The sequence below is a fragment of the Pan troglodytes genome, chromosome 1 (assembly GCF_028858775.2).
Source record: "Pan troglodytes isolate AG18354 chromosome 1, NHGRI_mPanTro3-v2.0_pri, whole genome shotgun sequence".
Taxonomy (NCBI): domain Eukaryota; kingdom Metazoa; phylum Chordata; class Mammalia; order Primates; family Hominidae; genus Pan; species Pan troglodytes.
The window spans coordinates 45,445,017-45,466,863 of NC_072398.2; the positions used below are offsets into that span (position 1 = coordinate 45,445,017).

At 48.1% G+C, this 21,847-nt stretch overlaps 1 protein-coding gene across 12 annotated transcripts in view; it reads right to left on the reverse strand.

Annotated features, from left to right (window-relative positions):
• Positions 1–20,555, reverse strand: part of ATP2B4 (ATPase plasma membrane Ca2+ transporting 4) — a 117,265-nt gene extending 96,710 nt beyond the window's left edge. For 6 of the 12 annotated variants that reach the window (XM_016936349.4, XM_024351060.3, XM_001156333.7 and 3 more), the window contains exon 1: positions 19,934–20,555. The gene's annotated coding sequence lies outside the window, so the exon portion shown is untranslated. Of the gene's footprint in view, positions 1–19,079; positions 19,225–19,933 lie in introns of those variants that run through there. The other 6 variants (XM_054657977.2, XM_016936324.4, XM_054657930.2 and 3 more) reach the window with 3 other exon arrangements.
• Positions 20,556–21,847: the final 1,292 nt, after the last annotated feature.

Consider the following 21,847-nt stretch of genomic DNA (forward strand, 5'->3'; position numbering starts at 1 on the left):
TAAAACCACAGATACTTTGCCTCTGGTTGCCTGCTATCATTGGATTCCACTGGACTATGTTTGGGGCTGACTTGTGACCAGTTCTTCATGATGTGGGAAAATGCTCATGATCTAGTATTGGGTAGGAAAAAAAAATTAAATCAAAATCTTATTATGCAACGTGTTCCCAATTTTGTTTAAAAAATGTATATACTCACCCACGTATATAAAAGACTAAAAGAGACTACACCAAAATGTTAGCAGTTATGTCTGGACTTGTGAACGTTTTAGTTTTCTCTTCATGCTTTTCTGAATATTCCACACTTTCTAGGATGATCCTGTGTAGAGGCAGTACATAGCTCAGAATCTTTTTTTATTTTTATTTATTTTTTTTGAGATGGAGTCTCGCTCTGTCACCAGGCTGAAGTGCAGTGGCACAATCTCGGCTCACTGTAACCTCCGCCTCCCAGGTTCAAGTGATTCTCCTGCCTCAGCCTCCCAAGTAGCTGGGATTACAGGTATGTGCCACCATGCCTGGCTAATTTTTGTGTTTTTAGCAGAGATGGAGTTTCATCATGTTAACCAGGCTGGTCTTGAACACGTGACCGCAGGTGATCCACCCGCCTTGGCCTCCCAAGGTGCTGGGATTACAGGCGTGAGCCACTGTGCCTGGTCGACTGTTTTTTTATTTTTATATTTTTTATTTTTTAGAGATGGGGTCTCATTATATCGCCCAAGATGGATTCAAACTCCTGGACTCAAGCAATTCTTCTGCCTCAACCTCTCAAAGTGCTGGACTACAGACACGTGCCACCGCACCCTTGGACTCTGAAGTTTGAGAGCCATGGTTTGAATTCCACAACCACCACTTGGTAGCTGTGGGAACTTGGATAAAAGTATTTTATCTCTTTGAGCCTTAGTTTCTTTTTTTGAAAGGGAAGATAGGAATGACTCCTTCCTTATTAGGATTGTCATGAGGAGGGAATGAGGTCATGCAGTTTTAGCATGTGTCTTGGTGCCTGAAATATAGTAAGTGCTCAGTATATGTGAGATCCTTTTTACATATTACTTTTATACTCTGGAAAAAAAGTAAATATTCTTAAAAAATAACCACCTGGCTAAAAATTTGCCATTTGGATTAAAGTACACCGAGAAAACAACAAAAGCCCTCCTCGAAATGTGGTGTCTCTAAAAGTGACTGAAACAAGAATGATCATATGATAAGGTAGGGTTTAACTATGTCAACGTTCCTATGAAAAGGCAATATACGGCCGGGCACGGTGGCTCACGCCTGTAATCCCAGCAATTTGGGAGGCTGAGGCGGATGGATCACGAGGTCAGGAGTTCAAGACCATCCTGACCAAGATGGTGGAACCCTGTCTCTACTAAAAATACAAAAATTAGCCGGGCACAGTGGCAGGCACTTGTAATTCCAGCTACTTGGGAGGCTGAGGCAGGAGAATCGCTTGAACCCAGGAGGCGGAGTTGCAGTGAGCCGAGATTATGCCGCTGCACTCCAGCCTGGGTGACAGAGTAAGATTCCATCTCCAGAAAAAAAAAAAAGAAAGAAAGAAAGAAAAGGGAATATAAGCTGGGAAGGGTGTTGAATGAGGAGTGATGACTGTGATAAATGCAAAGTTGATGAAAGAAAATATAGATGCTTTTTAAATGAAAAACAAAACAAAACAAAAAAAACCCTCGCAAAACTAGGTAGATTAGATCACAGAATAATGGACCAAGCTATAAAGCAACTAGCAGAAGAAAAGCATATAACTCAGAAAGTAGGGAGAGTCTGTGAGTTGGGTAAACAGGAATGCTCTGTCTGGCTAGGGCATTAGAGAGGCAGTGTTGCCTAGGGCCCAGGCAGGATGACAGGGGCTGAGTCAGAAACAGCCCTGGGTTAAACTGGGGCAGAAGTTAGACCCCATTTAGACAAGGGACTTTGGAGATTGGAACTATGGATTTGGCCAGCCTGGGGAGCTCTGAAACACAACTGTTTATAGCACTAGGTGCAGGAGATAAGCTGAGCAAGTTAGGAGAATGTACACTTCACTAATCTGAATATAGCTGAGAGCCTGGATCTCCTGACATTGTTGTTAAGCAGTGTGGCCTTCCAATAGCCTGACCTGTTTTGTGCCAGTGACACTAGAGGATGTTGGACACCAGAAAGAAGTAAAAAGAGAATCACCACCATTACCAGGATTCCAAATGCAGTCCAGACCTCCTCTCCACCTTGGCATAGTGGCCACATAGAGTCATACAGAGCGGGGCTGCAGGGAGCCTCACAAGCTCCCAGCATGAGTTTGAAGAGGGAGAGTGAAAGGTGGAGCTTCCTTAGATAAGGGCTCAATAATTCTAGGAGACCAATTCCTAAGCCAAGTCTCCTGGGGAACTGGCCATTGTTTCAACTCCGGTCACCAACTTCCTAGGAAGATGTCCCTAGTCTCTGTCACTGAAGCCCAGCTGAGCAAGACAGCAGTGAGATCTTACTTTTAAATGTTGGTACCCAACTATAATTAATCTGCAGCATTGTTTGGGTAGGAGGAAGCAGAGAATGTTAGAGTTGAAACATCCTAGAAGTACATTTAGCCCTAACTCTTCATTTTACATCTGAACAAATTGAAGCCCAGAAATGTTCAGTGATTTCCCAAAAGTGACAGAACAACTTAAGTGGCTCAAGTTCCAGGTTTCCCAACTTCCAGTCTGGAACTCACTTCTCTAGACCACCCTGCCTGTCATTAGGAAGGCTTTGCAATTATTCAGGCATGAGATGATGAGGTTTTGAGCAGGGAGGGTGGCCCTGGGAAGGAAGAAGGTAAAGTTCACTGTGGTCTATTTGTTTAGAGAAAATTTTCTATTTGTTTATATCCATCCATCCATCCATCCATCCATCCATCCATCCATCCATCCAAGCATTCTTTTTTTTTTTTTTTTTTTTTAAGATGGAATCTTGCTCTGCTGCCCAGGCTGGAGTGCCATGGCATGATCTCGGCTTACTGCCACCTCTGCCTCCAGGGTTCAAGCAATTCTCCTGCCTCAGTCTCCTGAGTAGCTGAGACTATAGGCACTTGCCACAACATCTGGCTGATTTTTATACTTTTAGTAGAGATGGGTTTTCATCATGTTGGCCAAGCTGGCCTCGAACCCCTAATGTTAGGTGATCCACCCTCCTCGGCCTCCCAAAGTGCTGAGATTACAAGCATGAGCCACCACACCTGGCCCATCTATCCATTCTTTACTGATCCTCATTCTATGAGCCAAAGACTGTGCTAAACACCGAGTATATAGGAATGACTAAAGCATCACTCTCCTTTCAAGTAGCTTGCAGGCTGATGAGTGGGCTCAGTGAAAACGCTGCAGCCAAAACCAACGAGTCGCTGCATCTCAGAAACCATGCTGCCATAAGCCTGTTCACATGAACTCTCAGCTAATATTCACACCCTTGTCTGTAAGTCACTGCCTCTGAAACCATCTTCCATCATTGGATGCCATCCCTGAGAAACTGGGAGGGGACCAGAGAATTCCCCCTGTTCCAAGAGAGCCTGGAGCACTTAAGTGATCTATAGGAAGCAGGAGCAAGAACTGCACTTAATGCCAAGCCCCTTCCAGCCAGGAAAGGCAAGTTCTGGTTCACGCATTATCTTGGCTAAGCTGCCACTTCTTGACAGCTAAAGTCTCTGCGTGGGTGTGTGCTGGGAAAAGCAGGGGAGATTCCAGCCTGAGACTCTCTTGCTTGTTTATCCAGGGGCAGCTCAATTCCAGTGCAGCTGACAGTTGATCTGGGTGACCAAATAGTGATAGCACCCTTGGGCTACAGCTTCTACAAAAACAAGTAGTGTTGTCACCCAGTCTGACTCCCTCCATCAACAAGAGATTTCCCAGCATTGACTTCTACAGCCGCTACTCCCAGGGGAGGAATGAAGGGCACGAGTAAACAAGGTGAGGTGGTTGCAGCTCTCTACCCTCCACTCTGCCTTATTTCACCAGGACTCTTCTTGCTCAAATATCAAGCAAAGCCCTAGAGCTGGCACCAAGAGGGTAACCTGTCTCATGGAAATGATGGAGCCCCTGCATGCCCTTTGATGGAGAGTTGCAGGAGGCTGGGGCCTCTGGGCCTTTCGTTACTGGGAGACAGTGGGCTATGACCCTTTTATAAATGTACTGAGCCCAAAGGTTAGCAGGGAGCAGGTGGGCAGGCTGGTGCCAGGCTCCATGGAAAAGGAAGGGAGAAATGGAGGGACAAGATAGGAAAAATTAAAATTCGATGACTACCCTGGCTCATAGTAGTGAACCAGGCACTCAGAACATGTATCACTCTTCATTTGTGTGTGTTCATATTTTCCAGAGGAAATTGAGTCTGAGAGCCTAAATAATTTGTCCACGGTCACACAGCTGGCCAGCCAGACTTGAACCCAGTTCCATCAGACTCCCTCAAATCTGCACTTTTATATAACACCACCTGCTGGGATTGGAAGGCCAACTAGGTGATTTAGGACACAGGGCATTTTTATACAGAAAGGCACAGGAATGGATTCAGGATTTGGTAAGCTCTGACCCCCGGGGCTGAAAACCCAGTGGAAATTAGCATTCTTTGCTATATCAATATAAGACTTCAGCATCCTGTTTCCTAGTCCCAGTAAATGGATTTTCCAGTGTTAAGGAAATCTCTTTTCATCTGCTCCTCTTACAGGGCTAAATGGCTTAGGTCAGAAATACAAACAGAAAACACAGATAAATCCAGGGTCATACTTTCTTTCAGACTTTTCTATATTGCTCCTAATGTCCCCCATCAAAGTAGACTGTGAGGCCAGGTGCAGTGATTCACGCCTGTAATCCCAGCACTTTGGGAGGCAGAGGCAGGTGGATTGCTTGAGCCCAGAAGTTTGAGACCAGCCTGAGCAACATAGCAAGACCCATTTCTAAAAAAAATTTTTTTTTAATTTGCTGGGTGTGGTGGTGCACACCTCTAGTCCCAGCTACTCAGGAGGTTGAGTTGGGAGGATCCCTTGAGCCCAGGAGTTGGAGGCTACAGAGAGCCATGATGACACCATTACACTCCAGCCTGGGAGAAAAAGTGAGATCCTGTCTCTAAAAACAAAAAACAAAACAAAAACAAAACAGTAGGCTGTGGGGGTTAGGGACCAGAAGCACACCCAGAGGGTTACCCCACTGGTCTCAGTGGCCCACTGTCTGAGTCATTTTTCCCTCTGACATTGGGAAGCCTAGGAGTACAAAAGTTACCAAAGCAAAATCCACTAAATAACTTTTTATTGAGTACTTACTATGTGCCAAATACTGTTCTGGGCGCTTGGGATATATCAATGAGCAAGGCGAAGACCATTGCTCTCATGGAGCTTATCTTCCAGGAGAGTAAACAACCTTTTTTTGTGTATTAGAAGGGCCGTGAGCTTTGGTGTCAGGCCTGGGTCACATATCAGCCCCAACCCTAATGAGCCGGATGATCTCTGGGCAAGCTATTTAACTCACTGAGTGTTAGCTTTCTTATCTGTAAAATGGGAACCATAGCATGTTGTAAGAGTGTAGTAAGGATTACAGATAATGTATATTAATCGGCTGGCACAAAGCGGGGTTCAAAAATGGTTAGTACTATTTTTCCAGTCCCAGCTGAATCCACAGATTCTGGGACAACTCGCATGCCCTCTTATTTAGGGGCTTCAACCAGAGCATTATCTTTAAGATATCCTAGAGAGAGTCTGGTGTGGTGAAGAATGTAGTTGGGTTGAATCAACCTAAAGCCAATGAATTTTCCCTCTAGAAATGTCTGCTCCCACCCCTAGACCTGATGGAAAAGATAGGCCTGATTAGTCTCCCTCCCCTGCCACAAGCCACAGATCACTGGAGTGCAGAGGACATCAGATCTAAGCTGGAATCAGCATCTGTTGGCGTTTGGACTGAGAGACTGAGTTAATTTACTTTGGAGAGCTAAGTGGGAAGGCCACATGGACTGAGAGATGGAACCTACTGCCTGGTTCACCCACAATGGGTCCTGTGCTTGTGGATGAAAGAGCAGGAGCCCATCTGTGAAGAAGAGAGTGCTACAGCTCCAGGATGTAGGTGTGGCTCACAGAGGGGCTACACTTCCCACACCTAAGTTCTGTGCTATTTCCCTGTAATGGCCTAATAAAGCTCCCTTTTACTTTTGCTTCTCTGAGTAGGCTTCTGTTCTCACAACCAGATGATCTCCAAGAAAAAGCCTGTACCTGTCTCAGAAGGTGGTTGTTGTGACATAATTTGGAAGCATCTGGCATTTAGTCGACATTCAATAAATGCTGTTGAAACTTCCCATGTTCTTGTCAACCAGTCAGTCACTCAGCCATGGAAAGAGGAAATCTATAAATGGACTAAACTAAGGGTGCATCTTAGCCTTATGGTTTATGAACATCTTTATCATGTGGAAAATGAAGGCAATGCTAATATCGACCTCACTGTTCACTGAGAATATTAAATGAGATGATTCAAGTTTAATACCTATCACATAAATAATAAATGTTAGCTCAGATTATTACTTCTACCAATGTCATTGTTATTTAAGATGTGACAAGAGCAGGGCGCAGTGGCTCACACCTCTAATCCCAGCACTCTGGGGGGCCAAGGTGGGCAGATTGCTTGAGACCAGGAGTTTGAGACCAGCCTGGGCAACATGGCGAAACCCCATCTCTACTAAAAATTCAAAAAAAAAAAAAAAATTAGCTGGGCTTGGTGGCACGCACTTGTAGTCCCAGTTACAAGGGAGGCTGAGGTGGGAGAATCACCTGATCCTAGGAAGTTGAGGTTGCAGTGAGCCATGATTGTGCCACTGTACTCCAGCCTGGGCGATGGGAGTGAAACCCTGTCTCAAAAAAGGATGCAACAAGTGTTTTAGATCTTGATCTAAGCAAGAAGGGAGGATGCAGTGAGAGCAGGAGTGGGAACACACAGAGAACAGGAGGATGTTCTTGGGAGTGGGGTCAAGGGGTTGGGCAGTCAAGAGAAGGAACTGAGATGAAGAGTGGGGAATAGGAAGAGGGGGTCACCGGAATAATAAGCTTTACGTATATCTAGCACTTTAATGTTTATGGGATGCTTTTACCTACAATACCTTATTTGTCTGTCATAACACTCTATGGGGTAAGTAATGAAAGGCGATATTATACAAACTTTAAAGAGGGCAAAACTCAGGCTAGGTGCAGATGTGTACAGCATGTACCAACTGAAGCTAAATCCACTCCTTTATCCTTTATACCACATTGCCTCTGAAAATAGGGATTAAGAGGCTGAAATGAGAGGTAAAGACCGGAGGAGGAACTGGAGGGCTTCTCTGGAGAGGTATTGTTCTATTTCTCAGTACCATTTGGATTCCTCTGGGCATCCCAGCAACAGAACATCTCCACCCCATCAGAGGCAGAGGCTCCGGATATAAGCAGGGGATGGTAAATTCAGGTAACACTGGGAGGCCAACCGAGCGGCTGAATAAACCAGGCTGGACCCACACCCAGCTTCGGCACCGTGCCCTGGTCCAGGAGAAGGCTTTCTTCAGCAAAGGACAAGCGCAAGCCCTTTACCATTCAGGCCATGGTCTCACTGCTAACACCAGGGGCTGCCCTGCAATGACATCTAAAGCCCCTACCAGCTCAGTTGTGCGTCGGGTCTAGATCTTACCTCCCTGAAGTCAAGGGTTAAATGTGCTCTCCAGGGAAACAGATGCAAATTCCCTAGAGCACTACCAACAAGCGGGGCTTGCTGTGAGTCCCCAGGCTTGGGACAATCATCCCTGAGCTTAACATCAGTGATGCTGAGCCCTTCCTTTGCCTCCCGGTTACCACTTCTTCCCAAACCCTTAACATAGTGCTTGGCATATGGTCTGTGCTCGCTTCATGTTTGTTGGATAAATAAATGGATAAGTGAACAAGCAAATGAATGACAGATTGGCTCTGGCAATCAAATCAGCCTGTGCTGTCACATTATGGTGGCCCCGCCCTCTTGACTCTTAGATCCCAAATCAGAGCTCAGCAGCCAACCTGACTTAGTCAGCTGCTAAGGAAGGATGGAGTTAATAGTGCTTCCCCTCCTTCCCCTCTGCACTTCCTCTGACCTTTTGGAGGAGGCACACCCTGAGGAAAGCGTAGGGCCAAGAATACCCCGGCAGGAGGAGATCTCTGCACACCTCTTCCCAGGACTTCTGCTTCCCCTCTCAATTACTCTGCCTCTCTCAGCTCAAGGCCCAGTGTGCGAGGAGGAGCCATGGAGGGGACTGTTAGGAGCTGCACGGTGATACGGGCAGTGCCAAATACTTCTTTGCATTTTCTGTGTGCTAACGACCTTAATTGTTAATAATAACAGCAACAATAACAATCATGCCACCAGCACCTTTATGGTTTCTAGAATCTGTCTTCCAAACTGCTCCTAGCACATGACCTCACATCAACCTTGGAGGGACGGGGATAGTTCTCTCTGCCATGTGGGTAGAGACATTGGGAACCAGGGAAGTTTGGTGTTGATCTGGTCACACAGTGTTGCAGTGATGGGGTCGAGGTCCCAGTCTTGGAGTGGGGAGAACTAGGCTGTACCCCCAGCTCTGCCTCAAACTAACCCAGTGTCTTTGGGCAAGTCTCGAGGTGCCAGTTCTCTGTCCATCTCAAATGCTCTGTCTCAATAAAATGAGCCTGGTGACAAGCCCAAAGCCTGGTGACCGTCCTCCCCTGTACAAGGTCAGAAAGCTCCTGGAATGGATGCTTGCTGCTTGCTGTGCCTGTCCTTGCATCCTAACAGATGTCGTACGAGTGCTCCCCACAAAGAAGGCTGTAATATGGACAGCAGGGAGAAAACATCAAAAAATCATCCTAATGGTCCATAAGTGCCAGGAAAGCAGACAGGCGGCAGGCCGCTGCTGAGGCCAGATGCCATCCGGCCCACAGTACCGGTACTGGCTCAGACAAAGGCTGGAGGCCTTCCAGCGAGTGGGATCAGACAGCTTCCTTCACCTGCCAGAGTATCCGATTCTCCAGGATGCTCCGAGTGTCCTCAGTCGGGTGGTAGCAGCACACCCCTTCCTCCCCATCTCCCCTCCCCTCCTCCATCAAATCTATCCTTTCTCTTTAAAATCCTGTTTGGCAATCACCTCCTCCATGAATAATTTCCAGTTGAGCCCTGCCAATTTCTAGTCTCCCCATTCCCACTAACACCCCTTCAGCCCCCAGCCATCCTATTAGCAGTTACCAGCCATCACTAGGTCATGTGTCCCTGCACCAGATGAGATTTCAAGTGTGTGTTCCCGCTCTTGTATCCCACTAGACAGAGGATGAATAGGGCCAGTATTTCCATTTCCTCCTTTCTTAAATTTTCCTCCATCTTCAGCTCCCAAGATAGGAAGCAGGGCATTCGGGACACAAGAAGAGCAGACTATAGATGGATGATACATTCCTCTCTACCTTGGGCAGCTTCCCTGGCCAGTTGCCAGGAAGGCTAATGCTAGAATCTCAACCAGAGTCCAAACAAGGGCTCTGCCAACATGTCTACCTCCAGGGCTGAAAGTCTGGATTGGCAAGGAGGGTAAGCTGGCCTAGCAGCTGGCAACTTTGCCTGAATTTCTAATCCAACCCACAGCTCAGATGAAAATCTAATCTCTGCAGCTCACAACACTGACTGTAATGCCACTGACATTATTCCAGTGTCAAATAATATTGTTAGGTGAGCTACGTGAAATTGCCTTTGTAGGTCAAAAGTGGTTGTATATTGGCATTTTTTTTTTTTTTTTTTTTGAGACGGAGTCTTGCTCTGTCGCCCAGGCTGGAGTGCAGTGGCGCGATCTCGGCTCACTGCAGGCTCTGCCCCCTGGGGTTCACGCCATTCTCCTGCCTCAGCCTCCCGAGTAGCTGGGACTACAGGCGCCTGCCACCTCGCCCGGCTAATTTTTTCTATTTTTAGTAGGGACGGGGCTTCACCGTTCTAGCCAGGATGGTTTCGATCTCCTGCCCTCGTGATCCGCCTGCCTCGGCCTTCCAAAGTACTGGGATTACAGGCGTGAGCCACCGCACCCAGCCGTATATTGGCATTTTCATATGGTTCAATATAATAACTTTTGGGGGGATTATGTGCCCTAGGAAACTTTGTGAAAGTTTGAATTTCTCTACCTCTAGCTAATATTCCTTAGTTTCTGGCCTAGGACATAGCAGAATTACGGCCTTGGAAGGTACTTCCTAATTGAAGTTCCCGGCAGGTGGAGGTGGAAAATCTTAGAACCTTTTCTACTCCAAAACATCAATGGTGGCAGTTCAAAGCCATATGCTTTTTGGCCTCTTTTCCCCTGGTCATCCTGGGTAGAAGGATGGGACTTGGCTGCAAATTGTTACATTGTGCTAGACTCTATCTGTGATAAAAGAGTTTGGTTTGGGCATTGAGAGTTTTACTCCTTTGTCTTCTATAGAAGAGGAGGGTCTTGAATCAGGAATGTCTGTATGTCCAAACTTGGTTTCATGTAACAGTGCAGTTGATGAAGGCCCAGAGATATCCCCTGCTTCAATCAAGTTTACACAGCAGACAAGAGTCCAGATTACCAGTTTTCTGACTCCCAGTCCCGTGCTCTTCTGGCAAGCCTGGCAGCCCACTAGAACAAACTCCTCCCTGTCTGCCCCCTTCCAACTTCCTGGCTCCCGCTCTTTCAGGCTCCCTCACCAACACAGAAGGGGAATTGACTAAAGGATTAATAGCCGTCGCCTACATGAGCCTACGTAAAAAGAGCCCTGAGTCATGTAGGGCCTAGCCCCAGGCTTTCCAGGAGAAGAGAGGGAGAAAAAGAGAGAGAGAAGCCATCCTGGAAACTCAATCTCTCTCCAGAGCTACGATCAGGATGGGGAGGCGGGGGTGGGTAGCACAATGATTTGGGTCAATGACAGGACAGCCAGGTATGCTGCCCTTGCCAAGGGAGTGCCTAGAAGGCCTTGCTTAGCTCAGGCATGAAGGCTCCAGGCAGGCACTGCTTGCTGGTTTCTTTCAGAATCACCTAATTAGAGAATTCTAAGGGACGCTAAAGGTTTGGTCAGCAACAATCTCTGGGCCGTTTGGTGAATTTCTTCTCTTACAGCCTGGGACCCCTCTCCTCAAAAGTTAGGTGGGTGACTCTGGAAGCCCTCAGTCCCCAGGTTCCCTCAGCTGGCCCCATGGCATGGTGGGAGAATGCCTGTCATCCTGCCTCCCTTTGTGGCCCACCCATCAGGGCCCAGGTGCTCCTGTCTGGACAGGAGAGGCTGTGGGTGGGGAGCAGTGAGGGTGGGAAGGTAGGCTTCCTAAAGGACCTTACTTTCTCAGAAGATCCCTCTGTGTGCTCCATGGGGACTCTCAGCACCCAAGAGCTTAGAAAAGACACTCCTATTGGTCAGGAGTTTTGCAGATAAGGTGAGAAGAAACCAGGAATCTAGGAGTGCCTCTGGCATGGACTTCTCTCTCTGGCTAAGTATTTGGAAAAATTTCAAACCTGAAAGGTTGAAAAAAATAGCACAATAAACAACTGCAGACCCTTTACTTAGTTTCACCTTTTTTTTTTTTTGAGACAGGGTCTCACTCTGTCAACAGGCTGGAGTATAGTGTCATGATCACGGCTCACTGCAGCCTCAAGTTATCCTCCTGCCTCAGCCTGCTGAGTAGCTAGGACTACAGACAGGTGCACAGCCTCCATGCCCAGCTAATTTTTTATTTTGTAGAGGTGGAGTCTTCCTATGTCATCCATCTCTACAAAAAAACAAAACAACAATAACAACAAAAAAATTAGCCAGCCATGGTGGCATGCACCTGCTCCAGTTACTTGGGAGGCTGAGGTGGGAGGATTGCTTGAACCTGGGAGTTTGAGGCTGCAGTGAGCTATGACTGCACCACTGCACCCCAGCCTGGGTGACAGAACAAGGCCCTGTTTCAAAAATAAATGGGGGCTGAGTGTGATAGCTCAAACCTGCAATCCCAGCACTTTGGGAGGCTGAGGAGGGTGGATCACCTGAGGTTGGGAGTTCGAGACCAGCCTGACCAACATGGAGAAACCCCGTCTCTACTAAAAATACAAAATTAGACGGGTGTAGTGGTACATGCCAGTAATCCCAGCTACTCAGGAGGCTGAGGCAGGAGAATCGTTTGAATCCAGGAGGCAGAGGTTGCGGTGAGCTGAGTTTGCAGCACTGCACTCCAGCCTGGGCAACAAGAGCAAAACTCCATCTCAAAAAATAATAATAATAATAAAATTAAATAAATAAATGGGGCCGGGTGCGGTGGTTCATGCCTGTAATCCCCACACTTTGGGAAGCTGAAACAGGTGGATTGCTTGAGCCCAGGAGTTCGAGGCCAATCTGGACAACATGGTGAAACCCCGTCTCTACAAAAAACATGAAAATTAGCCAGGCATGATAGCATGTGCCTGTAGTCCTAGGTACTTGGGAGGCTGAGGTGGGAGGATAGCTTGAGCCCAGGAGATCAAGGCTGCTGTGAGTTGTGATTGTGCCACTGCACTCCAGCTGGATGATAAAGCAAGACCCGGTCTCAAAAACAAACAAACAAACAAACAAACAAACAAAGAGATGCATTTCTGTTGCTTAAGCCACCCAGTCTATGATGTTGTTTTAGCAGCCCAAACTAAGATATGCTAAGACCAATCTTTCACCCAATGGTTTTAGTATCCATTAAACGCTAGGCTAAATCAGCTATTATAGTAGAGGCTGCAAACTGGTCAATTTAAAGTTCCAATCTGGCACTGTGGCTCACCCATTATCCTGGTGCTTTGGGAGGCTGAGGCAAGAGGATCGCTTGAGCCTAGGAGTTCAAGGCTATGGGCCACTGCACTCCAAAATGGCTGACGGAGTGAGACCCTATCTCTAAAAATAGGTAGGTAAATAAAGATAATGTTGGCTAAAAGATGCAAAGTTTCAGTAGACAGAAGGAATGTTTCTGAGATTTACTGCACTACATGGTGACTATAGTTAATGTAATGCATGTTTCAGAATTGCTAAGAGAGATTTTAAATGTTTACACTACAAAAACAATGATAAATGTGTGAAGTGATGGATATGTTGATAGTTAAGTTGGACTTAACATAGATTAAATATGGACTTATCCGTTCCATAATGGATGCATATATCAAAACATCACATTACACCCCATACATATATGAAACTAGTATTTTTCAATTAAAAATTAAATTAAAAAAAATTTTTTTTGAGACGGAGTTTCACTCTTCTTGCCCAGGCTGGAGTGCAATAGCGTGATCTTGGCTCACTGCAACCTCCGCCTCCCGGGTTCAAGCGATTCTCCTGCCTCAGCCACCTGAGTAGCTGGGATTATAGGCATGCACTACCACGCCCGGCTAATTTTGTATTTTTAGTAGAGACGGGGTTTCTCCATATTGGTCAGGCTAGTCTAAAACTCCCGACCTCAGGTGATCTACCCACCTCAGCCTCACATAAAATTAAATTTAAAGAAAAATTTTGTCATTACTACTAGATTTTATTAGTTGGCATTTACTTTATTTATTTATTTATTTATCTGATATGGAGTCTCACTCTGTCTCCCACTGGAAGTGCAGTGGCACAATCTTGGCTTATTGCAAACTCTGCCTCCTGAGTTCAGTCGATTTCCGGCTAATTTTTATATTTTTAGTAGAGACAGGGTTTCACCATGTTGGCCAGGCTAGTCTCAAACTCCTGACCTCAAGTAATCCACCTGCCTGGGCTTCCCAAAGTGCTGGGATTACAGGTATGAGCCACCGCGCCCAACTGGCATTTACTTTTTAATTTTTTGAGACTGAGTCTTGCTTTATCATCCATTCTAGAGTGCAGTGTCATGATCAGAGCTCATGGGAGCCTCAAACGCCTGGGCTCCAGCGATCCTCCTGCCCTGGCCTCCCAGTGTGGTAGGATTACAGAGTGAGGCCTTGTGTCTGGCCTTGTTGGCATTTCTGTTCAGAGTTTTCCCTCCCTGCTCCTCCCTGTCCATGTCAACTGTCAAAATAGACTCAAGGAATTTTTAATACTCAATGTGTTACAATCTATTACCATTATCCTTTGGAATGCTTAATGTGTTTCACATCTGGTTGGCGGGAGACCCTTTAAGCCAGCTCCTGTGACAACATGTCATGACATGAGCATGCTCTAGTTTCTGGCACAACACAGTTCACTTATACTTTCCCAGTCTCAGACTTGGAATTAGTCATTTTTTCAAGGAGCACTGTTCCTTACAACCTCCCCCGTGGGAAGTTGTACTTAGAAATAAAAATCCAGGTACTAGGTGTGTTCCTTTCCACAGTCCTTTCAGTGGACAGACCCACAAGATATACAAAAAAATCCCAAAAGATTCTTTTTCCCCTTCCCCCATTCCATACTTATGTCTCTCTTTTTCCATAGTGAGACCCTGATTTCCAGAAATATCACCATAGTTACTCATTTCATCTATCATACAATAAACGAAATAGTTTCCAATTTATGACACAAATACCACAACCACTAACATGTCTACAAAGTAAAGGTCAAGATTTCTTTGTAGGTGTTTTTTTTTTTTACTTAAAATATGAATATAGAATCAGGGTATGAAGGTTAAAAAGTACTTAAATTAGGCCAGGCGTGGTGGCTCACGCCTGTAATCCCAGCACTTTGGGAGGCCGAGGTGGGCGGATCATGAGCTCGGGAGATCGAAACCATCCTGGCTAACATGGTGAAACCCCGTCTCTACTAAAAATACAAAAAAATTAGCCGGGCGGGGTGGCAGGTGCCTGTAGTCCCAGCTACTTGGGAAGATAAGGCAGGAGAATGGCGTGAACCCGGGAGGCAGAGCTTGCAGTGAGCCGAGATCCCACCACCGCACTCCAGCCTGGGCAACAGAGCGAGACTCTGTCTCAAAAAAAAAAAAAAAAAAAAAAAAAAAATTTCTTACTTCTCCTGCTTTCTTATCCCAAAGGTGGCATACTATATACTGTACTATGTCTTGGTTTTTTCACTTAATAATATATCCTAACAATCATATCACGTAAGTTCACAGGGCTCCTAGTCATTCTTTTTTTTTTCTTTTTGGCTACCTAGGATGCTATTGTATGGACTGTACCATTGTTTGTTTAACCATTTTTTAAAGAATGGGCATTTGGGTAGTTTCCAACGATTTCCTATTGTAAATATGCCTTTAAAAACCACCTTGTGGCCGGGCTTGGTGGCTCACACCTATAATCCCAGCTCAGGCAGGTAGATTGCCTGAGCTCAGGAGTTTGAGACCAGCCTGGGCAACACCGTGAAACCCCATCTCTATTAAAATACAAAAAATTAGCCGGTGTGGTGGCTAGCACTTGTAATCCCAGCTACTCACGAGGCTGAGACAGGAGAATTGCTTGAACCCAGAAGGCAGAGCTTGCAGTGAGCTGAGATCGCACCGCTGCACTCCAGCCTGGGCAACAGAGCGAGACTCTGTCTCAAAAAACAAACAAATAAACAAACAAACAAAAAAAATCACCTTGTACGTAGCTTTCCATATTTGTGAATGAGCACCTTCTGGATAAATTCCTAGAAGTAGGATTTCTGGGTAAATGTGTACGTAGCTTTGTTAGATATTGCTAACTTCCTCCCCATTGAAGGTATACTACTTGTTTGTACTCCTGGCATTGATTTCGCAACCTAGGTAGACCTTGCTATGAGGTGTTCTAAGCTAAGACTTTCCTTGGACCTAGCTGAGAGTCCTTGACCTTCCTACCAATAAACGCACTGCTCCAAACTCCCTTTGCCACACCCCAAGTAAAGTGGCAGAAAGGCAAGAGGAAGGGGGTCTTATTAATCCCATCCCAGTTCATCTTCCCTGAGTTGTCCCAGGGATTTGTGCATGAAACTTGGGAAACTAGAGCAGAGGTGAGTAATGAGGCTGAGGATCTTAGGCAGAGAGGAACTGGGGTGAGGAAAGGTAGAAATGGGGGCTCTGCCCCTTGGCACCTATGTTCTCAATCCTTTCCTTTCCTTTGGCCTCTCCACTATCCCTTCACACGTAGACTGCCTCTCAAGCCTCTTCCCTGACCCAGAGCCCTTGGCTCTGGTCCTCACTAGATCCTGCCTGGTTTCCCTCCTCAACTCAAGTTCATGTAGGCTGAACACAGAGGACTGGCTTAAGGTAGAGGCAGAAATAGAAAGTCCCTGTCATTTCTGTTTTAACATGTACAGAGGAAATAAGTCAGTGGAACAAGAATGGCTCACACAAGGGAAAGAGGAAAGAGGACACAAAGAGAGATACTGGCAGAGGAAGCCAAGGGCAAAACATTCCACACAAGCATTTTGGACTCCAGCCCCAGGGCCTGCTCTAATCCTATGACCTGCAGAAAAGGGGACATGAGTGGAGAAAGGTTGTCATCCCAGTCTGACAAGGCAGAGGCCTTGCTTTTCTCATCCCTCTTTCCTTCTCACCCCTACCCACCAAATACCCACTGGGATGACAGGAATCAATGCTTATCTGAGAAGCAGAGAACTGGGCCGGGTAGGGAGCCTTGTCTGAGGGGCGCCCTTCGGGGGAAGAATTCAGATTGCCTGAAGAATCCTTCCAGAGAAGGATAGTTAAGACTCTGGGTGGGGTGTTCCCCTTCAAGGTCAAACACTTGGAGCTAATCTAACCTAAGCCAAACAGTTTTTTAGGGGTTTGGCTAACGGGGTTTGTCTTGGTCATTCTGGGGACTAAGAATGAACAAGATCCTTTTCTCTCTCCAAGGCTTAGTGGGTCTGCAATGCTCTGTCCTAGTGGATAGGGCTAATCCACGTCTTTGGGTGCTGGGTCCAAGGCCAGGGGCATTGAAAAAAAAAAAAAAAAAAGAGAGAGAGACAGAGAGAGAGAAAAGGGGTTTCGGAGTTTTTGAGAGAAGCTAAATTCTTGAATAAGGGGCAGTTTCCGGTGGAAGGCTTGACCTGCTGACAGGTGGCAGGGAGCAGCCCAGACCCCGTTCCCCTCGGGACCTTCGGTTAGTGGGAGTGGGGAAGAGTAAAGCCTCCCGATATCCTGGCCCAGGACATCCAGCCCCTACACATCACCTTACCTCTTCCAGCCCCCACACCTTCGGCAAATTCTAACTGCTCTCCTTCTGCCCCTAACTGGGCCCTCTCATTTTGATTTTCTTCTGACAAAGACCACAGCAGTGTGACAAATCTGCCTAGCCACGCCCTGTCACCTCTACCGTGGAGAGCAGGCTTTCCATTGTGCAGAGGGGAAACTGGAGGCCAGACGGCGGGTTAGGAACTCGCTGGCGTCAGGCTGATTCCAAGGCCCCCACACTGCCCGTGCTTCTCTCAACATGCCTTGACCCCGCGCTCTAACATCCCAGGCTCCGTGCTGGGCGCTGGGAGTCCCAGGGGTAAGACGGGCTGTGCTCCTTTGACTTGACCTTGAATCTAGAGACTTGGTAAATGGAAGGGAGAAGGGTCTGAGGCTCGGCACAACCTGGGAGGCAGGAAGCCTCCGTTCGCAGCTCGGTTCGCATTCTCCACGGAGTTCTCAGACTACAGCAGAGCCCGGGAGGGTGGAGCCCAGCGGCGGAGAGGCTGGCGGGGCGGGGTCGCAGACGCCGCGGAGAGCAGAGGGGCCGCAGGGTTGCGCAGTCAATCCTGCCCCGAGCCCCGGGGGAAGGGCTCAGACTGCGGGAGCCGATTACCCCTTTGGCCGCGACCCCGGGCTCAAAGCCGCGGGAGCAGGCGAGCCGGTGCGCGCTAAGTAACGACCTCACGGAGAAGCCGTCCCCGAGCCCACCAACATCGACCCCTAATCAGATTACTGGAAATAGGAAGGCCGGTTGCAGGAATAGCTGCACTCTGAGCCTCCACGATGGGAGGCCGCGGCGAAAGCGGCGTGATTTTCGAGGTTGCACCTCAGCAAGATGGTGGCAGGGAGGATGGGACTCCCGAAGAGGAGCACAGAAATGGATCCCCTCCCTCCAGAACACGGGCATTAATTCTGTCTTGGGGCTCCTGCCCACTGGGGAAGGCCTCATTCCCTTCTCGAGCAGAACACAGGCAGGGAAGAGCTGTCTAGCCGAGGGGTGCAGTCAGATCAATCAACACCTCAAAGTGAAAATCAAATCGTTCCTGTTGCATCCCCAGCCCCAAGACGAGCTCTCCTCTAAGTGTTTTACTTCCTTCTCCCGCAGTGTCTCAGCTGTAGCCTTTACCACTCCCCCAAGCCCTGGGGCTGAAGGCAGGTGTTTCCTCTCCCCCAGCCTGATTCCCACAGATTTGTCTGCTTCAGGGTTTAGGGCCCACCTTCCAGAACACGCCTTACCAAGCTGCCACCATCCTTCCTGCCCCTCCCAGAGTCTGCTCCCCAAGCCACCACTCTCAGCCAAGGAGGGTAACTCAGCACATGGGCTAGGAGGCCTCTTCCACTCCCTTCTTCCTAAACACTCCTGGCCCAGCCCCTCGTCACCCCCAGGCTGCTTTCCTGGGCCTGGCCCAGCCTGGAATGAGCCTGGTCTCCTTCCTCCAGGTAGAGGGCTCAGAGTGGAGGGGGCGTAGTAGGGCCTCCAATGGGAAGCGCGTGGAGAAGGGGCAGCTTGGGGAGGGGCTTAAGGAGCAGGGCCAGGGTCTCTAGACTCCCTGCCAGACTCCTCACACAGAGGAGGGGGGCGCTGCAGAATGGGATTTTGTTTCCCTTCCCTCCCCCACTCCTTTCCCCTCTCCACAGGGGCCTCAGTTGAGTACCGGCCTATTTCTTCATCTGACATTCCCCCTGCCCGGCCAGCAGGCGCCGGCATCGCGTCTGCAAGTTATTGTTAAGTCCGGCAGGAATGCCCAGGAGGGAGGTGCCTCTGGCAGCAGAGTGCCCACTCCCCTCCCAAGATGCGGCTGGCCACTCCTGCACCCTCCACACCCAGTTGGAGAAGAGCGGCGGGTACCCTCAGGGAGGTAGAGGAGTGTAAGAGGCCAGACTCGACTCGGGGAAGGATGCCAGCAGCCCCCTCTACCAAGAGCGAACCAAGTATGTAAAAGAAAGACAGAAGGGAGAGCAGGAAGGACAATCCCAGTCTTAATTCCTAGCTCTTCAGCAAGCCAAGGCAGTGACCCGAGACGCTCAGGGATCCTTCCACAGATGCCTGTGGCCCACCCCATCTGCCAAACACTCACCAGCCCCACAGTGTCCAGCCTCGACACCGGAAACTTTTCAATTCACCCTTCTCCTTCCTCCCCTTTGGGACCAGAGATGTGTGGGGCGGTGCCCTCGGAGACACTCATACAGTTGGTTCTGGACGCTCACACACACTCAAACAACAGCGGTACGAGGGAACTCCCAGCTTTTTCCACAGCTAATTATACATGTGAAAGTCTGAGGATGTTTTGCAAGCAGCACAGAGAAACTGCTGAGGTTTCTCTGCAAAGCTAAAGAAATTTAATTCGTGCACTCTCCTTCCCCACTCCTGCCAACTTCTCCCAGCCCACCTCCACCCCATGGCCCCAAAGTGCCCCTCTCCTAGTTCCCGCTGCAGCCCCTCTTTCTGCTGAAGATTTCTTTGGTTCCTTTTTTTTTTCCATCTCTCTTTTGGGCTTTCGAGAAAGGGAACAGACACGGAAAATATTTTTGCAACAGTTTTCCATCCTGCGTCTCATTCCCAAGCCAAGGGGGGAAGGGGAGGGCAGGAACGGAATGGGTTGAGGGAGGGGAGATAAATATTTTTTCCAAGAGCTCAATTTTGGTGTCAAAAAGAGAACCCTCCATTACCCTACCCCATAGCCCAGGAATGACAAGAACTAGGAAAAGAGAGATAAATCACTTCTTCGACTATATGGTTTCTCAGAACTGATAATAGGTAAAACAGTATTTGACAAATCTGTGCACACACACATATTTTTAAAAATCCTCCAAACACAGTCGCATGAAATATGCTAGAAAGAGGAAAATCGGGGAGTTTTAGAAGCCCTTGAGAGAAAAGAAAGAAACAAAGTTTGCAAATCACAAGTCAATTCATTCTCTGCAAGCCTACCTCTCTTTCTAGCAAAGATCCAGGTTTCTCCAGGCGGGACTCTCCCTCCGGGTTTCCATGGATGGGGGTAGGGTGGGGTGACCACCCACCAGTCTCCCCAGTGTGGCAACCAAGCTAGAGACGCTGGCTTTGCTCTCTTGCCTTTCCGGCTAAGGCCGGGGAGTGGGCTGGGTCTCCTCCCCCTGCCCTTCCAATGGGAAGGACCTCTCAGGTTCCTAAAAGAAAAAGGGTGCAGGAGAGCTGGGCGGGTGTCTCTGATCTTGCTCTCTTCGGAGGGATGGTGCCCCACGAAGTTCGTGCCCCCCTCCCAGCCCCCAGCTTTGGACGATCTCAACAGTAGAGCTTTCTTAAGAAAATGCTTGTCATGGCAACAGCTCTAGCTAACTCGGGCCAGACTCCTGCTCACCAGCTCTCCCCAAGCAGTGCGGGAAGAGAGAGGGGAGGAGCAGGAGCTGGAACAGAGGTGGGACTTGGCGCGAGGCCAAACCATTACTCTACTGTTAAGGTGGCCCGATTCTTGCGGTTACTTCCTGGTTCGTCTTAAGGGGGAATGGGAAAAGAAAGGGAAGCAATCCTCTCCCCTGTCGGCTTTCTTCCCCGCCCTTGCTCTCACTTGTTGAATAGAAAGCTGAGTAGGGGTGGAGGAGGGGTGAGGCTGGAGGTGGGGAGTGGATGTGGGTGGCGGTATTCAACGGTTGCTGGGCGGAGGGGAAAAAAAAGGAAGCTTGGGCAGGCGGCTGGCTTCCTGCAGCTCCTACGGGCCTCTCAACCCCTTACTCACTTAGATCCAGGACCCAGAAACCCGAGGTGTCTGTGGACACTTGTATGTCCCCTCCTACCTTCCTGCTCCTGTCTGAATAGGGGGTTCCTTGGAGAAGGAGAATAAATTGTTTTGTAAACACACACACACACACACACCCGTCCTCCCCTACACCTTATATACAGGTCACATTTTGTTCCCTCTTGTCCCTGTACCCATCAGAGGTATACTGACAGTGCATGAAAATAGCTGCTTACTTTTGAGTCCTGCTATGCGTGGGCTATGACACCAAAAGCTTTGTCTATATGGTATCGTTTCTAGTCCTCATGGCAATCTTGAAAGGTACTTATTATTAACCTCATTTTCTAGTTGAGGGAATTGAAGATTGAGTGTCTGGCCCAAGGTTATACATCCGGCTAATGACAGAGCCAACGATTCAAGACCAAGTCAGACAGACTCCAAAGCCCGAGTACTTTCCTGTACTTTGTATCATACTCCGGCACATATTTCCGTTTTAATTTGCACACACTCAGACATCCATGCACACTTATACACAGCCTGTAAACAGTTAATCACACCCCCATACCCACACACCCACTAGCATTGTGCAACAGTGCCACCCATAGATTTTGCATAGAACTTTATGGCTTTCAAGCACAAACATGCACCATCAGCTGGTTCACACAACATATCTTCATTGACTGACAGATTCCCACACCTACCTCAGCAAACACACTCATGTTTATATGCTTGTGGAAGGCACATTGACATATATCTCACAGGTTATAGCTATGAGCTATGCTGTGAAGAAGGTGACTGGCCACTACTTCCCAACCTTTTAAACAGAGGGTTGGGAAAAGGCCTCTTTGATTCTATCATTCTAACCCAAAAGCTCACACCACCCCCTGTCCTTCTTTGCTGTCATCTCTGCCCCCAAGAAGCAGAGCCACATGCACATGGAGAAACAGGGTTGTGAAACGGGGTCCAGTTTCCCCCGTGTCCAACTAGCACCCTTCCCAATGTTCTCTCATTTGGGTCCTCTTTTTCCTCTTCATTTTCTTACCCTGCTATTTCTTTTTTCTTTATGGTTTTTGTTTTTTTTTTTGAGACGGAGTCTTGCTCTGTCGCCCAGGCTGGAGTGCAGTGGCGTGATC